The sequence below is a fragment of the Protopterus annectens genome, chromosome 1.part0, assembly GCF_019279795.1.
Source record: "Protopterus annectens isolate FY-2018-M chromosome 1.part0, PAN1.0, whole genome shotgun sequence".
Taxonomy (NCBI): domain Eukaryota; kingdom Metazoa; phylum Chordata; order Ceratodontiformes; family Protopteridae; genus Protopterus; species Protopterus annectens.
Genome location: NC_056725.1, coordinates 896,106,320 through 896,127,180, shown reverse-complemented (window position 1 = coordinate 896,127,180; position 20,861 = coordinate 896,106,320).

Here is a 20,861-nt window from a genome sequence, read left to right as displayed (position 1 = left end):
GTCAAACAGGACATTTCCTGCATTGTGGTGTGGTAGTGACAGATCTTGGGGTTAGGGCTTGAGTTAAGGATAGTGGATAACTAGTAGGGCTATCCACTATCCTTAACCAAAGCCCTAAGCCTAAGGTCCTTGACTACAGCACCACAGTACAGGAAATAAGTCCATAACTACTGCTCAGTGGAGGAAATACAATTTCCTTCACTGTGGTGTGGTAGTCACAGACCTTAGGGTTAGGGCTTATGTTAAGGATAGTGGATAGCCCTACTAGCTATCCAGTATCCATTACCCAAGCCCTAACCCTTCGTTTGTTCTAGTGACTTTCGTGAAAGTGCACTTTCGCATTAGTGAGACACTACTATTGTATTTCGAAATAGTGTAATTTCGATCTACGGTAGTAGACCCCTGTATCTATATATATATCAATCTATATCTATCTATCTATTTAGATATATATATATATATATATATATATATATATATATATATATAAATGGATCCCTATCATATGATTGAAACCTCATTTGACTGAAATTCATTTGACTGAGACCATAACACTGAAATTTCAAAAGACTGACATACTAAATTTTAAACTGGACCATATAAAACCAGACTAGGTGGGGACTATGCCCCCACCCCCCCAATATGGGGGGCTGTGCCCCCAACAATCCCCCAACTATATATACTAACTCCAGGATTGCAGTGCAGTGGGGAAAACGGCATAGTAGTGGCAGCATGTAGACTACTGTAAGGTAAGTGAAAGGTATATGACCTTTTCCCCACTGTAGTGAAAACCAGGAGTTAACATATATAGTTATGGGGTGTGGAGGGCACAGTCCCCCACATTGGGGGTGTGGAGGGTGTTGCCCCCCACCTAGTCTGTTTTTTTATGGTCCAGTTTAAAATTTGGTATGTTGAAATTCAGTATTATGGGTTTCAGTGAAGTGACTTTTCAGTCTTTTGAAATTTCAGTCTTATGGGTTCAGTCAAATGTGTTTTAGTCAAATGAGGTTTCTATCATATGATAGGGATCCACACACACACATATATATATATATATATATATATATATATATATATATATATATATATATATATATATATATCATCAGCCCCTTTTCCCATGGGTTGGGGTATCATGTTAACTGTCACCATCTCTCTCAGTTCAATGCCACACTCCTGCCTTCTTCAACACTCATGCCTGACTGTACAGATCTTCTTTCACATAATCCATACACCTCTTTACTTGGCATCCCCATTTCCTCTTACCTTCTTCTTCTCTGTCCCAAATCTTCTTCACCAGATTTTCTGCTTTTCTGCACGTGTGTCCAAACCACCGTAATTTGTTCTCATTGATCTTTTCTGCAATTGCAACTACTTTGGCTTCTGCTCTTATGTCCTCATTTCTTTGTCTTTCCCACAGAGTACATCCTTCCACCCTTCTCAGGCACTTAATTTCCATCACCTCTAGCTTCTTCATCTGCTCTACCTTTACTGCCCAGGTTTCTGTACCATATAGTAGTACTGTTCAGATCATTGTCTTCTACACCTTACTTTTCAACTTCTTTGGCATTCTTCTGTCATAGACTACACTTGATACTCTACGCCATTTGGCTGCGACCAATACAATTCTTGCTTTGACCTCTTCATTCAGACTTCCCTTCTCCTCAAACAACCTCTCCCAGATTCTTGAAGCTATTTACCTGTTCCACTGTCTTCCCTTCTTTCTTAATTCTCAGCTTCTTTTGATTTCCCAATTTTCTGCCATTACCACTGTCTTATCTGTGCTTAGTTTCATCCCATGTACCTTCAGTTTTGCATTCCATTGCTCTATACTTTGCTGGAGTTCTTGTTCAGAGTCTGCCTGTAATGCCACATCATCTGCATACAGAAACTCTGTTGATCTGTCCCCTCCAACTTGTTTGCTAATGTAGTCCATCACCAGTATGAACAGCAGTGGGCTCTGAGCTGAACCCTGGTGTGCACCCACTCCCACTGGGATCCCCTCTGTGAGGCCGAACACTGTTCATACTTGAGTCAGAGGGTCCTTGTACATAGCCTGCACTAATTATACCAGTGTTTCTGGGACTTCAAACCACTGCAATACTGCCCCAATCAGCTTTCTTGAGACCTTGTCATATGCTTTCTCCAAGTCTAGGAATGCCCAGTTGCTTTCTTTCCTTATCTTGAGCTTCTTCTCAACTATCTGTCTCACTGCAAATATCAAGTCAGTTGTGCTGCATCCTGATCTGAATCTGAACTGCTCATCTCCCATCTTACATTCTGCTCTTGTGCATATCCGTTTATCAATCACTCTCTCTAGAACTTTCCTGCAGTGTGATAGGAGTTTGATTCCTCTGTACTGCTCACAGTTGTGGATGTCCCCTTTGCTCTTGTACATTGCCACGAGTATGCTTATTCTCCAGTCATCTGGGATATGCCTTTCTCTCCACACTAATATGAGTATCCTCAGGAGCCATTTCTCCCCCATATCATCAAGCACATCTTTTATCATATCTGCTATGACATTATCTGAGCCTGCTGCCTTCCCTGACTTCATTTTCCTTAGTGTTGTTCTTACTTCTTCTAGGGTGGACTCCTCTTCTTCTCTCATAGTAGGCTATTTCTGGGGCAATATAGCTTCTGTGGGGTTTTCTTTATTCAGACGCTGCTGGAAATACTCCTTCCATCTGCCTTTGATGTCTTGTGGACTGGTGAGCAGGTTGTTGCTGGCATACCTTATGAAGGGTGTCTGACTATCTTCTTTAGCTTTCTGTCTTTGCCTTGCAACCTTATATAGTTTCTTTGTGCCACCTAATGAGTCTGTATATATATATATATATATATATATATATATATATATATATATATATGTATATATATATATATATATTTATCTAGGACTTTTGCACGAAAAGTGCAAAAGCCCGAGTCCATCATCACCGAACATACTTTAACGAAAGCGCTTTTCACCGAAAAAGTGCTTTCGTTAAAGTGCTTTAAAAAAAACAAACAAACAAAAAAAACAAATCTACGTTTATGCAAGCCCCCCTGCACCCCCCACACCCCCTACTTTAATATTCTCACTCCAAGATCACACTACAGTTGGAAAAAGGGAATTTACCCTTACCCGCACCGTAGTATGATCTCTGGAACAGGCATACTTACGCAAAAGTGCTTTTTCAGTGAAAAGCACGTACGCGTAAATATGCCCCACTGAAAAATGTTTTCGGGGATCTGCACGGATCCCAGATATATATATATATATATATATATATATATATATATATATATATATGTGTGTGTGTGTGTGTGTGTGTGTGTGTGTGTGTGTGTGTGTGTGTGTGTGTGTGTGTGTGTGTGTGAAAAAATAGCATTTCCCAAGTGAGAAACACATCTAAATATCATTGCTTTTTGTTTGTTTTGCTTTGTTTTGTTTTGTTATTTTTCTTCTGGGCATGTGTATTTTTTGTGAAGGTTATACAAAATCCCCCGGAGTGCAAGATAAGTGCAGGAGCCCACACAGGCAATATGTCTGCTGTGAGATCCAGGAACAGCCAGCAGGGGCGTCCACGAAAGCCCCAGCACTAATCCTGCACGGACTAAGATCTGGTATGCAAATCTCCTCATTTGCAGGAGAAATCCATGCAAATGAGGTGAATTTGCTATCCAGGAAGCTTGCAATAGTCCGTGCAAGACTAGTGCAATCTGCAGAAATGTACTCGGTTAGTAATCAAGTACATTTCTGCAAAATCAAAAATGGAGCTGTGGCAGCTCCAAATAAAGGCTGCATATCACTGAGCAAGCATGCCAATGGCCAAGTAGAAAGCCAGTGGCATTGCAATCAATAAAAAAAAAAAAAAAAGAAAAAAAAACTTATAATTATTTTTTTCACTGATCTCGGCTGTTTAAGTATAGGGCAGCGGTGCACAAATGGGATCGGGGGGAAAATAAGAAAATAAACTTAAAATGGACATTCTAACTAAAATCAGTATTTATATTTATATTTATTATATATTATTTTATTTTATTTATATTTATTTTATTTATATGTCATGCAAGTCAATGGCAGGCAGAAGACAACCTGGCCAGTGAGTAGTGGTTGCTAAGGGGGGAGGCTCAGTGTGGGACATGTAACTATGCATTAGCAGGCAATCCTTTGCAAATGAGGGGAAGGATAGTGAATCCCAGCTTTCCCCAGCATGTGAGAAAGGTCCCATCAGTGTAAGAGTATGAATAGATGAGTGCAAGACTAGGATATAGGTGACATCATGAGGGGGTGTCAGGCATACTGTAAACAGACTGGAGTCCAGTAGCTCAGGATTGCTCCTAGCTTAGCACAGCTAAGCTAGGGGTATGTCTAAACCTGCCTAGCACTCTTTACGAAGTGTAAGCAAGTGTGCGTGCCATGCACCGGGATTTACAGGAAGAAAAATGAAGTTAAACCAGGAAATAGCAGCTCTGTGCACATTTGAGCACTCCGTTTGCGCGGCGCACACACAGGCTTAAACAGGAAGGCAATGGGAGGGGAAAACAGCAGAGGGAAGTTAACCAAGGAGAACTAGCTTAGCTGACAGGTGAAATGTATCAGAATCAGCCAATCACACAGGCAGCAGACCAGCCCAGCCCAACACACCACTGTAAACAATACAAACACCTTTCTCCCTTGTTTTTCCCAATAACTCTGCACCACCGGTGTATACAAACGGGGACATTTTACAAAACAAAAGCAAGAGAAAAAATGTTAGGGGCTGCTTTTGCTATCATAAATCAGGATGTGCAAGAGGCTGGGGGTGGTGAGGATGTGAATGCTGCTGAGCAACCCACAGTGAGGAGACGGAGAAGATTGTACAGACCCAGGGTAACCTACCAAGGGCTACATGAGCTGGAGATAGTGGAGCGCTATAGGGTGGACAGGGACCTCCTACAGCAGATTGTTGAGCTGTGCCGGCCACACCTCACACACAGAACTAATAGAGGGGAACCCATTCCAGTGGATACCCAGGTATGTGTAGGCCAGCAAATACTAGCTACAGGTACCTTCCAAAGGCCAACTGGGGATATGATGGGGATATCACAGGCATCAGCACCGAGGGTACTCCACCAGTTCCTGGATGCCATGCCAGCACTTGTCAGTGAGCATGTATATTTCCCCATCACCCGTGAGGCATTGGCCAGCAATATGCATCTCTTCCATCAAATAGCAGAATACACTGAGGTAGTGAGTGCAATAGACTGCATGCACATATGCATCATGGCACCACCCAGTGAGGTGGGTAGGGACTACATCAACCACAAGGGCTTCCCCTCCATCAACTGCAAGGTTGAGTGTGATGCCCAGGGCATAATAATGAAAGTGTGTGCTGGCTGCCCTGGAAGCTACCATGATTACCACATCTGGCATCTGATGCAGCTGTACCAGAGATTTGCCAATGGGGACATCTCACATGGTCCCCTAGTGGGGGATGCTGGATATGCACTGGAGCCATGGCTGATGACACCCATCAGAAATGCACACACAACCAAAAAAGAACTCCATAATGAGGCACACGCACAAACACAAATCATAATAGAGCTTGTGTTTGGGATGCTCAAGTCACTTTTCCGGTGTCTGGACACATCTGGTGGAGCCTTGCAGTACTCACCAACTACATGTACCCAAATTGTCCTTGTATGTGCCATGCTACACAATATGATCCTGTGGAAACAACTACAGCAGGAACAGCATGGGGCAGGGCCACACAGCCCCCCACCATTGCCAAGGCCTGCACAGGCACAGAGTGACTCGGAGGAACAACCTGAGCCTGCCCCAGTAGGCAGAAGGAGGCATGCCCAGTATGCCCTGGCCTTGACAAAGAGGCAACGCATAGCACATGCACTGACACAGTAGGGACCCAGGGAATGTCACCTCTTTCCAACTCACACATACAGTAAAACGGATGCCACACATGACACTACCTGTGCTCAACCATGTATAGGGAGTGTACTCTGTGCATCCAACATAGGCAGCCCTGCAGCACCACCCTCAATACTGGGACACCCACAAGGTAAGTGGCTCACACATGCCAGTTGGGGGGGTCACATATCCAACAACAGTTACAGCCAGCAGGATAGGTGTAGACAAACACAAACAAATGGTGTACTATGGCCTCTGAATGAGCCCTATGTGTAACCCCCCCCCCCCCAGGCCTACACAGACAGACCACAGCAGGCCAGGCAGTTGGATGTAAGGTGTGAAGGCTAGGAAGTCAGAAACTAATATGAAGGCAGTGAAAGCTAGGATCTGTAGTACACTGCTATGCCTCTATCCAGCACGATAGGTAAGACTACAGACTGAAATGGAGTACCCGACATACCAGTACAGTCCTAGCAAATGTGTAAAAGTGCCAGGTGTGCCCCCCCATCCTACGTACACTCATAGTAACAGTCAGGTGTGCCCCCCACTCCTGTGTAGAAATGTAGAAATAGTCAGGTGTCTCCACCCCCGCTATGCAGAAATGTAGCAACAGTACATGCCAAATGACTGATGGATACTCTGCAGACACACCATGCTACCTGCCAGTGTAAAACACAAAGGTCAGCACCGCAGTACAAACTAAATGGACTTGATCCGCACATGCAATAAAGATGGCCATACTGGGTATGCTCACACACTTAGAGGAATGAAGGCAATGTCAGTCAACAACATATTGAAAGGTCATACTGGGCATGCTCACACACTTTAACACATGAAGGCCATGTCTGCAAACACCAGTGGACCAGATATATCTGGCAGTTGCAGTTCTTAGTGCAGGCACATGTCAGTATGCACCACTCCTGCCTTGCACACACAGTGGATAGGAATACAGACATATATGTAAGGACAACACACTATAATAAGCCAAAGGTAGATGGACATAGATGTGTGGATGAGGGTGACCAAGACAAGGACCCATCTGGGCCTGTCCCACCCAGCACACAGCCAAAGGACCCCAAACACATGAGGTGCAGATGTCACTCACTGCAGATACTAGCCATCAGCATCTGTCAGCATGACAGACTATGTGGTGCACGTGCCAGCTGTGCAACATAACTGTACAAGGAAGTAGTCATCTAGTAGCTGTATACACGTACCTGTGACATATGACCCCGTGTGTGCCCGCATGTGGCATGTCAACCCCTACATGAATGGGTTATGACCCATGCACAAGGAACCCTCCCCTTAGTAGTATTATGTCAAGCCTGCTGAGGTTATCCAATGTGAAATACACCTTTGTGAGAGCTGTAGCTTAGGAATCTCAATGGCACATCCCATAACTGCATATTGCTGTGGTGATAAACTAGTTAGGTAGTAGTTCTAACCCCAGACTTGGCAACTGTGTGAGTGTGTGTTTGTGTGTGTGTCGGTCTGTCTCTGACTGTGTAGAGAGCAATGCTTTTTAGGATACTCACGCTCCATACAATTCATATACTCAACTTTGGCAAGGCTGCTTATGTCACTCACTTAGAAATACACCTCTGGGAAAGTCACAGCCCAGTAATCTCCAAAGTGTGTCCTATAACTGCATACTGCTGTAGTGTGATAAACTAGTTAGGTAAGTGTTCTAACCCCCGACCTGGAAACTGTGTGTTTGTGTGTGTGTGTGTGTGTGTGTGTGTGTGTGTGTGTGTGTGTGTGTGTATGTGTGTGTGTGTGTATGTGTGTGTGTGTCTGACTGAGTAGAGAGCAATGCTTTTTAGGCTACACACACTCCATACAATTCATATACTCAACTTTGGCAAGGCTGCTGCTGTCACTCACCTAGAAATACACCTCTGGCAAAATCATAGCCCAGTAATCTCTGTTGCCTGTCCTGTAACTGCATACTGCTGTAGTGAGATAAAGTAGTTGGGTAGGTGTTCTAACCCCAGACCTGGCAACTCTGTGTTTGTGTGTGAATCTGTGTGTGTCTGACTGAGTAGAAAGCAATGCTTTTTAGGCTACTCACATGCCATACAATTCATATACCCAACTTTGGCAAGGCTGCTGATGTCACTCACCTAGACATACACCTCTGGGAAGAGTGTAGCCCAGTAATCTCAGTAGCGTGTCCTGTAACTGTGTACTGCTGTAGTGTGATTTACAACTGTGGTAGGGTTCCATTTCCACCCATGGCAGTTCTGGATGTTTTGTGAGTGTTTCAATGTCTGTGTATGGAGCAATGCATTATAGGCTACTCACTCGCAGTACATTTCAAATGCCCTACTGTGGCAATCCTGCTGATGTCATTCATTGTGAAATACAACTTTGGGGAGACAGTTCATCAGTAATCCCTGGGGTGCGACCTATAACTGCTCCATGCTGTAGTGTGATATAGGCCTTGGTCAGGGGTTCTATACCCACACATGTCAGTTGTGGATGTTTTGTGTTTGTCTCACTGTCTGTGTAGGGAGCAATGCATTTTAGGCTAGTGACTCGCAGTACAGTTGAAATGCCCTGCTTTGTATCCCTGCTGATGTCATAATTGTGAAATACACCTTTGGGGAAGACGTTGTCCAGTAATGTCCATGGCGCGTACTATAACTGTGTAGTGCTGTCATGTAATAAACTTGTTAGGTAGGGTTTCTACTTCCAGACATGACAGGTGAGTGTGTGTATGTATGTGTGTAACTTGTATCCTGTGTTGAGGTGGTTGTGCGCATGTGACACCTGTGGGCAATGTGGAGGGGGTTTTGCTCAGTTCTTTTATGGTGGCCCTACTATATATCACCATGTCAACCATACAGGGATAACAGATGTAAATTAGCTGAGAGGCTGGGGTGCAAAGCCATGCCCAGACTTGTGGCATAGAGAAAATTTATGGCCAATTGAATGACATATTCTTGGAGAGAAGAATGTACATGTCATTATATAATTATTTGAACATTATCACTGCAAGAGCCCAAGTATTTTTTGGCATCCCCAACATTCACAAGGGTCTCTTGACCCCCCCCCCCAATGAGACCCTTGGTGATGCAAGGGATTCTATTACAATTGCTTGTGTCCAATATTTGGATCATGATTTAAAGAAAATACTACAAAAGGAAACTCAGATATGCAGAGATTCCTGGACCTTTTTAGAACAGATTAATAGAATAGAGTATGATGTGAATGACCTATTAGTTACTATAGATGACAGAGATTTGTACACTGTCATCCCACAAACCATTGGCCTAGAATGGGTTAATACAATTCTGTTTGAACATAAGATGGACCAGGAAAAAATAAATCTAATCCTAGAATTGTTAGAGATAGTATTAACCAACAATTATTTTTCCTTTAACAATAAGTATTTCTTGCAAACAACCAGAGTGGCCATGGGGTCAGCTTGTGGTGGTGCATTTGCAAAAATTGTCATGGCATACTGGGAGAGACATTTTGTATTCCAGTCTGACTATTATTTTCACATCAAAATATATTATAGGTACTAGGATGATATCAGTTTAATTTGGAAAGGTTCTTCATCCATTTTTAAATCAGTTTTTTAAAATACATCAACACCACAACTACCTTTCTACAATTTACTTGGGTCAACAATTTGGACCATATGGACTATTTATATGTCCATTTGTCAAAGATAAAATCAATAGAAGGTATGCCCCCACAATTTATAGAAAAGAAACATATTCAAATTATTTTCTATGCTATAGTAGTTCTCACCCGGGACACCAGAAGAGATCAGTAGTTAAAGGCCAGCTTGTTCGAGCTGCCCGTATGGTCTCTAGGGTGGAGGACTTTAACTTGGAGTGCACAAACTTGAGATCTATGTTTCTAAGGAGAGCACACCTAGTAGACCTACTCAATGAACTAATAAGGGAGGTTACAGAGAAGAGAGAAACAGGTAATTTCAAACCCATTGTTGGTGATAATATTCCAGATAGTGACTTGTCAAGCATAGAAATCAGGGCACCAGAGATTGTCACATACAGTTCCGAATTGCACAGTTTAAAGTTGATTTTTCAGAAGAATTGGGATAATCTAATGGAGGATATTGATATCAGAACTCACTTAGGTGACAAACCAGTAATAACATATAGGAAAGGCAAGAATTTAAAGGATCTTCTTAGGAATAGGCATGCTCAGAACATGACAGGTTGATTTGGCGCTCTAAATGTAAGTCATGTAAATGGTGTCATAAGGTTAAAACTGGAGACATATTTGTTATAAATAACTCTGCATATTGTATTAAAGGGAGATATAATTGTTCTTCTAAGGAAATTGTCCTTGTGGTACATGTGATCAGTGTCCCGTGTTCTACATAGGCGAAAGTGAAATAAAATTTACTAGCGGAATTTATGAACATGATTATGCCATTAGAAAGAACAACTTAAACAATGCCTTAGCTAGAAATATCCATGACAATACCAACCACAATTTCAGATTCATGGCCATAGACCATGTAGATATCAATGATAAAAAACCTTGGGGGGCATTGTTAGAATTAAAAGAACTCAGATGGCAGATTTTATTGCATGCCGATAAATAGCCTAGTATTAATGATAGGACTTCTATTACTCCTGTCCTAAAATTAAAAGCCCTTGAAATAAATAAAATAGCACAATGAATAGGATTATGTATTAATGAATGGATTATTATTTCATGAACAATTTTTTCTAGAGTAGAGTCACCAAAATAGTAGGGAAAGGGTCTTTAGATCTGCTTGTTTTTAATTTTTAATTGTAATGGCAGTACAATGTTTTTAACAATTGTATTTTTAACATACATTTGAGATAAAAAAATTGAGATTGAAGGGTCGATGTTTCTTTTTCTTGTCCTTGCTAGCTGTTTTCCTTGTGTTCAATCAGAATGAACTGTGCGCTATTTAAATGCTTGCTTTATTTTATACTATTGTCTGATGAAGTTTACATTGCCTAAATGAAAGTGCTTACGTGTTTTATTTTTTACTTTCATATTAACTATTCAAGATTATATATTATTCTTTGTGTTTGGTGCTTATTGGGGAACTAAACCTGCCAGTTTATTTTTATTTCTTGGTTTTTTTTCAGCACTTTGTTTTCTGAGTTATGAATCTGTTTTGTCAATGAGTCTTATTTAACTGTTGCTGATGATTTACTTTCTTTAACTGGGTATTGGAGGCACCATTTGTTCTGTGAAGGAATAGGATGTCAAAAAGGGTTAGATATTTCATGGCTAAAAAGCCTAGACACAGATCTCCATGTAGAAGTCGATAAAGGACAAAATGCAGAAAAAGTGAGAGAGATGGAGAGGTGCCAGTCTATACTGAATTTTTATTTATGAATCTCTAAGGTCTCTCACATCAGGTAATATGTTTAGACAAATACATTTTATTTAGTTTTATTTATTTATTGTCATTTGTTAAGCGAGTTGGTCCAACTGAGCAAAAGGCCAATTTTCAGTGGAAACCCAAGGAGAAAAGCTCCAATTACAATTACAGACATGCCAAAACAAGAAAAAAAAAACAATAATTAATAGAAAGACTAAAAATTACAATAGTAATATTGATAAGAAACATTTACATAAAATGAAATCAACAAAGACTATATTTATATATAAGTTTCAAAAAATCCAATGCAATAGCAGCAGGCTAATCCCTGAGTAGGAATATTTACAAGAACCTGATTGTAGATATACTGTAAAGAAGAGTAAGAAAGAAAGGTGGATATAAAGAGAGAAAAACTTTAATCAAAAGTAGAATTTAGGAAGAAATCATTTAGAGATCAGGTCGGAGCTTGGCAAGGGCAGGACCAGGTCTTAAGAATGCAGTGTTTGAGTTGTAGTTTGAAATGGAACTTATGGAGGATATTTCTCATTTTATGTGGAAGGGAGTTCCAGGTGTGAGATACAGAGTATTTATATAGGGGCTTACTGATATTTTTTGATGGTTTGTAAATGTCAAGAAAATATTTGTCAGATGTATGAAGCTGACACCGGGGGTTATATATAGATACAATATTAGAGATGGAGGGACAGGAAGTGGAATTATAAAGGACTAAGTGTGTGATATGCAGTTGAGAAAGAAACAATTGTTTAGGGAATTCAGGCCTTTGTAATGATTTAAGGGCAAGGCATTGGTGGGATTTTTAAGGGAGATTAGAGGTGAATCTAGCTATTTTATTGTATGTTTGCTCTAGTTTAGAGAGAAGTGAAGACTGAAGGTTAGTAAAAACTGGAATTGCATATAAAAGACAGGGTAATAGGAGAGACAGGGCCAGGGAGGGTTTAGGAGAGACAGGGCCAGGGTGGGTTTGGTAGAGGGTGAAAGCAGTTTGTGGTTATGGTACAGGAGACCAAGTTTCTGGTAGGTTTATTTTTTATGCAATGATGGATATGTATGTCGAATTTTAATTCATCGTCAATTATAACACCAAGTAATTTGGCATGGGGTTCTGGTCTAATAGGGCTATTGTTGAGGGAGGTAATAGAGAAAGTGGATTTGTGCATTGCTAGTGTTTTAGGAAGGAAAAGTAGACGTTTAGTTTTTTTTTTTTTTTTTTTGGATTTAGACTTAGTTGATTATCAGTGAGCCAGGTATGAATAGATGTAAAAGTGCCTTGGGTAAAAGCAAGGAGTTCTTGGATGCTGTGGGCAGTGGTAATAAGCATTAAGTTGTTGGCATATTGTAAGAGCACAGAGAGGTTAGTAGCAAAGCATAAACTGTTAGTAAAAATATTGAACAAGAGAGGACCCAATATAGAACCTTGGGAGACACCAGTGTTAAAAGGAAAAAATGGGGAGGTGACAGTTTTCCAGCATATAGATTGTTTTCTATTAGATCAGTAGCTAGAAAACCAGCTTAAAGAGGGGGTGGAACGACAAAGGTCAGAGAGTTTAGTTATCAGTTTAGAGTGAGAGACAGTATCAAATGCTTTGGAGAGGTCGTGGAATAAGCAGGAAGCTAGTAGGTTGTTGTCACGGTCTTCTGCTACTGTTTGGGTGAATGAGAGTAGATCTGTTGATGTACTGTGAAATACATGCCAAAGGGGGCATTACCTTCAGTAATGGGTTTCATAAGTAATGAGAAAATGGTAAGTAAAGCTTCTTCATATGTAGAGGAAATACCTTAGGAAACTAAGTGAGCCAAAGAGAAGGCTCTCTGCGCTACCATGGAGGCACATTGGCTTAGCCGGCCTTAGGCATAGGCAACTAGGTGGCCGCCCAGGGAGGAGGCGTCTAAAGATCTTTTCAGTTAGGAACCACTGGCTTTTCCAGTATTTATTCAGTATAGGTAGACCAGGATGAGGGCACGAGGTAAGGTGGTGGGGGGTGCCATGGAGCCCTTTTGCCTAGGGCACCAGTTGACCTAGGGCCGTTCCTGCATGTTGGTCACATGATAAGGAATTACAAGATAGTCTGCTTGGAGGGGTGTGTCACCTACATGGTATGGGGAAAGGTTTTGTTTACCAAAATTAACTATGCCTCATTTTTTCCATTTAAGTTGAGACCAATAACCTTGCACCAGTTAACATGGTCTAACCCATACCAGACCAACTATGGGTCATTAGAAAACTGAATAACAGCACCCAATTTATAGTCATCTGAAAACACAGATAACCATTGACCAGAAGTGCTGGCCTGAAGGGCTAAGAAATAGAAAACAAATAGGAGAGGGCTTGATTCTGAGTCCTGTGGTACACCAATGGTAACTCCTTTGCTTGCTGAAGTGCCATAGGTGACTGTAACGGCATGTGTGCTGTCAGAAAACCAATTAGATATCCACTGCACAGCATAATAATTCATATTCAGATTTAAAACATCTGTCAATAACAGCTGCATGGTCAATATTGTCAAAGGTGTTGGTCTGGTCCAGATATGCTGTATGTATTTAATAACTTTTATCCTTTGCTTATATAACTTTTTAAAAGAAAGTATAAAGGTAAAATATTTAGGACCTTCCTTTGACAATGCCAGTTGATGAGGCTCCACTGTTAAGAGATGTTCAATGTTCAGAGTAATGAGATATGAGATAATGCACTCATAGTTTTACATATAATGCCATTGAGCCTGATGGGTCTATAACTACCAGGGTGTGCGGTGTGGCTAACCTTGTGTAATGACATTAAAATGTCTATTTTCCATGCTTAAGGAAAGTAACTAGTACAAATGCTTAGATTAAAGAAGTTAAGTAGGGATGCAGATATGCCATATTTGGCACTGATTATCAGGCAACCTGGTATATTGTCAAAGACTAGGGATGAGGCATTTTTAGTCATTGAGAGGGCTGTGAGAACTTTTTCCATAGTAAGTAAAGGCAGAGGCTGGGACTAAGGAGTCTGTGAAATAGCTGTGTCTGTTGATGGAGTAATCCCTGCACTAAATTCCTCATTTAAGGGAGTAGTTATTTCCTCTGGGTCAGGGGGTGTAGCACTATTGTGGGCTATATATATATGAACATTTTTGGGTGTTAGTTCTTAATCTACTGGCATAACTAAACAAAGGTCTGTAGCTACTTTTAGTTTAAGGGGATATTTTAAGTTCCTACTTAAATTCAAGCTCCTTACTTACTCTGTTAAGCTCTTCACTAGTTTGCATAAATGTGTACTTAATGTACGTAGAATGAGACCTGTTATAAGCACTAAACAGATTCTTTCTCTTTATACATAATTTACATGGGTTTCAAGAGGGCTGTCTTTGATGTCTCATTATATTTGTTGTGGATAGGAACTGTTTTATCAAACTATTTAACTGGGAGTAGTACTCAGAGGCGTAGACAACATCTTTAAAGATCAAATGCAAATGGACTTTTTAACCATTTCTTTTTGGTATAATTCTGCCTTTGTCTTGTAAAATCGGCTTTCTTATTAAAAATTTATAGCTTTTACCTCTGTTATTTCAGTTGATCTATATTTATTAAGTTTAATGAAATGGTGTTTCTGTTTATTGTATGTTGCGCAATTTTACAATTATTGCCTAATGCCATGTTCATGCCCTTGTAGTGGGTCAGTGTGCTCTCTGTAGCCTGCAGCAGAGTTTATTACAAAGTAACCAGAATGCAACAAAATTATTTTCTCAGATAACAATATATAAACACAGCTGCACTCAAGTGGAAGGTAACAAAAGTAAGATGAGACAGGATAAGATTCTTAAGTTATGTTCTGAAATCAGGAAAAAGATCAACCTGTTAAGTACTTTCCTATAGTGCAAGACCCAACCCTAACAGCACTCGGGGTGCTTAACAAAAGCTTCATAATGGCACCTAAATGCTGATAAGATCTAGGGAAACACATAACAAGTTTATCTTTTTCCTGATTTTAGAACATAATTATGGCACTCCGTGCACTACAAATAAATGCCTAGTAAAGTTTATTGTACTTGGCATACAGTGCAATGATGCAGATCTCAGTCTTGCACACAGCTGTCTATCACAATGTAGTGAACAATTGTCTACTATAGAATTATGTTTTTACTGTATTTACAGTCTCATGGATGTGCAAATGTTTTCATTTTTTTCTTTCTAGCACTAATTCCCTGCTGTATAACATACAAATTAACTGTACAGTAGGTCTATTATTGAAGTAATTCCCACATCTGTGGTTTTCTCTCTAAAAGTGACCAATCAATCCATTCATACACAATAATGTATCAGTTCTATGTTTGTTTTATTACACTGTATGCCAAGCAGTATACACCTTACTAAGAATCCTATCCTGTTCTGTTTTAGTTTTGTTATCTTCTGCTAGAATATAACTGTTTATTTATTGATTTATTGTCTGAGTTACTGACTATGCTATGCACTGGTTACTTTATAATAAAATCTGCTGCAGACTACAGAACACATGCAAACCCACTACAAACTTTTTCTCCCCTTTAATGCATCATCAGAAGTGGTGGTTGGATAACATGGAATTATAAGTATTCGGATAGCATATAGAAAATAGAAACAGCAGTTATTTTTAAACTTAATAAATATAGATCCACTGAAATAACTAAAGTAAAAAAATACATATTGTAGAACAAAAAAGTCAACTTTAAAAGATGGGGCACAATTGTACTAAAAAGAAATGGCAAAAAAAATCTTTGCACTTGATATTTAACAAGGGGATCAATCTGAGTAAGGTTACACCAAGGGGATTGCAATTTATTTAGATCATTAAATAAATGAAGAAGGTTTGGTTTGAAGGTCCCTAAACGAAGAGATATTTTCAGGGAAAAGTACCAGCAGTTTTAATAGAAAAAAGTCATAAAAGTATGGTCTGATTTCACAAGGCAGGATGTTACATATGGAGAAGTAACGTTCCTATCAGTTCGTCGAAACTTCAGCAGTTCGAACACCATGTATTCAAACTGTGAAGTTTGAAAACTGATTATCACAAAGCTGCGGAACACTGAATTCTTTTCCAGGGAAAGAATTTGGTTGGCCGTTTCTGTGCCTTTGTGATTTTCAGCATTGTGGTGGAAAGTTACTGGTCAGGTTCAGGAAAGTGTGCGATTGTGCGGTTATTAGGGTTAGGGCACGGGTTAGGTGAGTTAGGGTTAGGGTATGGGTGAGGTGGGTGTGCGCTAGTGACGGACTTTAAGGTTAGGGTTTGGGTTAAGGTAAGTGGATAGATAGTAGTGTATGTACAGTTTAGTGTTGGGTTAGATGTAGGATTTTAAGTGTATGTGTGTGGATTGCTGTTTTTTTGGTGTGCTTGTGTTGTGTGTGTGTTTCTTGGAACAGCAATTTTTTTTCCTGGGAAAAAAATCTCTGTTCTAAGCCTTCGATGGTTTTGCACTTTGAGGTTAGAAGTTCGAACATATGGTGTTCAAACTTCTGCCCTTTTGTCAAAGTGATATAGACCTGAGATGTACACGAAGTGGCCATATTTGTGAGGACTAGGTCAGAGATATTGGGGCCATTAGTAAGATGCTAGTAACTATTTGTAAAACAGAGAGAGATAGTAGGTATAATGTCAAGGAGACATTGGGCATGCTGACCATTAGCAGTGTATGTCAGACAAATATTTATTTATTTATTATTGACATCTGTCTACCAGGAAGGTCTGACTGGTCAGTTCTGCCCATTTTCAGCTGAGGCCCAAGGAGAAAAGCTCCATTTCACATACAGTACAACAAGAAAAGAAAAAAAAAATCATACAAACAAATTTACATACAATATGTATGCAATATGGCTTCAACAAAAATATGTCTAAGGTTACATATAATATAGCTTCACACAAAATACAGGTAATATTATACAAGTAAGTAGGCAGCACTGCTATGTGCTATGGTATGCATGTTTGGAAAGCTTGGTTGAGATTGTTATAATTTAACAAAGAAATTAGTAAACCATATGCATGCATTATGGCTTCAACAAAACCATGTCTAAGGTTACATACAAATTCACTTACACATAAACTGAGGAAGAACTATATCTAGGGGGAGATTAAGGAGTAAAAGATTAGTGAGCAGAAGGTTTGTAAGAGAAGAGCAGTATCTAAAGAGACTGAGTGCTACATATTGATCATGTTGATGGGATGATAAAAGGTAGTAGAAAATTTAGAAAAAGGATGTAAGAAGATGGGAGAAGGAGAAATCAGGGAAAGGGGATTGGAAATATAACCAGGAATTCTATGATAAATGAGCTTAAAAGTAGTAGAAATAGACAGGCTATCATTATGGTTGGAGGGAGAAAGGAGGGGACTTGTATACATAATCTCAGTTTAGGTTAGAGCAAGAGCAGATTCAAGACTTGGACAGAAATTACTTCAGCGAATTTCTGAATGTACGGAGGTTAGTTAGATTTAGAGTTTCAAATAGGAGTGAGGGTAGAAGGTAGTTCTTTACCAGAACAGTTTTGGCAGACTGTTTCAGGAGGTGTTAATTCTTTTAGAGCATGAAAAGTTTTTTTGAGTAAGTGTTTTTTTATTACTCTGTATGTGTAAGTCAAATCTGAGATTATTGTCTATTGTAACCCCGAAGGTTTTTGTGTGTGGAACTACTTGTATTTCAGTATTGTTTATTGAGTGAATCTTGAATAGGTCTTTGCCAGAGACAGGTTTATTGGAAATGAGAAGAGTTTTTTTTGGGGGGGGGTGGTTTAGTAAAAGATTTGCATTATAAGATTAAGTTTCAATAGAGGAGTAAGCTTCTTTGGTGATTTGTTGCAGGTTTGTTAGACTGCCTGATGAGCAAATGATTGTAGAATCATTAGCATACGGAATTAGTGTACATTGTTGGGAACAGGTACGTATAGTATTTATAAAGACATTAAAGAGTAGTGGACCAAACATGGATCCTCGTGGGATCCATATTTAATGGATCTGTCCAGTGTTAGTGAGTAGGCAAGGAGAAATGGATACTTGCCATTTTACAGCTTGTTCTCTGTGAGAATAATGTGATAGTACAAGAGAAGAAAGAAAATAAAAAATATCCATTACTGATGGACAGTTGAAGCCCCTCAGGAGAATGGCAGAAGTAGAACATAATAACAATAACTGTGTAAAAAGTTGTCAGGTAGCCACTCAGCAGCATAAAGAGTGGACACATTGACTAATATAGCAATAACCCACACCTGGGTGTGGGTAATGCTGGATTTACCCATGGTTGGCGAAGCCTGAGGGACCAAACAAAGCCAGCCGTGGGTAAATCCAGCATTACCCACACCCAGAAGTGGGTTATTGCTATTATACAATGACATTATTTATGAAAAAAAATAATTAATTTTCTTAAATAATGGCATTGTATAATGCCTCCGTGCTGCCCTTCCGCAGCTGTCTGGTATTCTGCGGCAGTTCTGATGTACTGCGCATGCGTATGCCTGCGCAGTACATCAGAACTGTGGGCAAAAGCAATGGAGAAAGCAAGATCTCCGTTGCTTTTTACTGTTTCGCTATGTTAAACCCATTTAACATAGCAAGACAGTTTTGAAAAAAGCAACGGAGAAAGCAAGATCTCCGTTGCTTTTTACAAACTGTTTTGCTATGTTAAATGGGTTTAACATAGCGAGACAGCTTTAAAATAAGCAACGGAGATCTCCGTTGCTTATTTTAAAGCTGTCTCACTATTTTAAACCCATTTAACATAGCGAGACAGGTTTTAAAAAAAAAGCAACGGAGAAAGCAAGATCTCTGTTGCTTTTTACACACTGTGTCGCTATGTTAAAGGAGTTTAACATAGCAAGACAGCTTTAAAAAAAGCAATGGAGATCTCCGTTGCTTTTTTTAAACCTGTCTCGCTATGTTAAACTCCTTTTACATAGCGAGACAGTGTTTTAAAGACTTATACTAATGGAAAAAGTCCGGGTGACCGGACCTTTTTCCATTAGTATAAGTCGATTTACAACATGCACGCTGACCAATCAGTGTGCACGTTTTGGAATATTGATGGGGGGTCATGGTATAATGTTGATGTGACAACCCAGACCCATGTACAAATGGGAAAAAAGTGGTTGATGATGATGAGGAGGATGATAATGCTTCAGAGGGTACTCCAGTCCATTGCATCCTCCTGCATGTGAGAAGTTGTGTCCTTCATTTAGTCATTTGCTAAGTGCACCGATACCTGCAGTTGCATCTATCAAGAAATTAATGTTAACAAAATAAATAATTTTTACTCCCGTGACAGTCTCCCCAGGAGATGTACTGACACATGTTTTAGAACATTTTAGGTTAAATTTTGCATCTTTTTAAAAAAAGATATATGTTTGGAGTCAGTGTGTATACATATATTTGTATAGATAGATAGATAGATAGATAGATCGATAGATAGATTTTTTTCTTCAAGAAATTATAGAAATTGTGCAGAAGCCAGTTAGTGTAATTATGAATAAAAATCCAGTTGTAAGTCATCCAAAACACTGATTTGTATCCCTATATTTAGCTTTCCTGACATTTAAATATGAAGATTATAAAAAACATCCTAGAGTGTCTAATTGAACAACAACAGGGTAAGGGCAAATTCCCTGTTTCACTTCAGTACATTCTGGCATAGAAAACAGCCAGCACATTGAAGCACATAAAAAGAACATTTGCTTTTCTGCTCCTATTTACCAGCACAAAAATTAACTCTTCTTAGTTAGTGTCTGCTGTTATGAAATGTAGCCACTCTAACAGAGTGCATATGTTTTTTTTCTCAAATATCTTTTTACTGAATATTTTTCACTCATAAGTGCAAAAAGAAAAGGATAAACAGAACAATGACATAGGAAACTGTTGTTGTTACACATTGCTTGACATGTACAAGTTATTAAACTAGGTATAAACACACTGTACTAAATAAAATCAGATTTGCTAAGCTTACAATAATGAATTACCATGAAGTTATGCTTGTGTTATAGCTTAGTCAGGATATTGTTCTAAGACAACAAATCACTTGTACATTATGGTAACAAATGAGAGTATAATTTGAAGCATAACACCAACCTAAATGAAATACAAAACATCAACACTACTATGCCATATATACATATCTACAAAAAATGTCACCTTAGTTAAGGGAATTACTACTTTTAACTAAAAATTGTGTTTACTATCCATATGTATTTACATTTGTTTTGCCATTTATGATAGAATACCAAGTAAAGCTTTGCAATAGTTCAGCTCTATATTAGATAAACGAAAGTTTATCTAACCAAACGCTCACATGAATGAAAATCCAAAAACTCGAAACTGCAATTCCCCACATCTCCCACTAAGTATATATTCCAACTTTTTAAAACTAAGAGCTGTCAGACTATGACTAGGAATGTGAATTGTAATTATTATTAATGTGGACTGTTTCTTGTTGTACGAACTATACACTTTACTCACATTATGCATTTATTTGTATTTTGTGGCTGTTATGATGTTTTTCATTACTTAGAATTTAATGTTTTTTAACTTAGTGGACCAGGTCTCATCTAAATTAGGATTGTACTGTGGTTTTAAATAACTGAATTATTTTGGGAGGGGTTATCACATGATGTAAT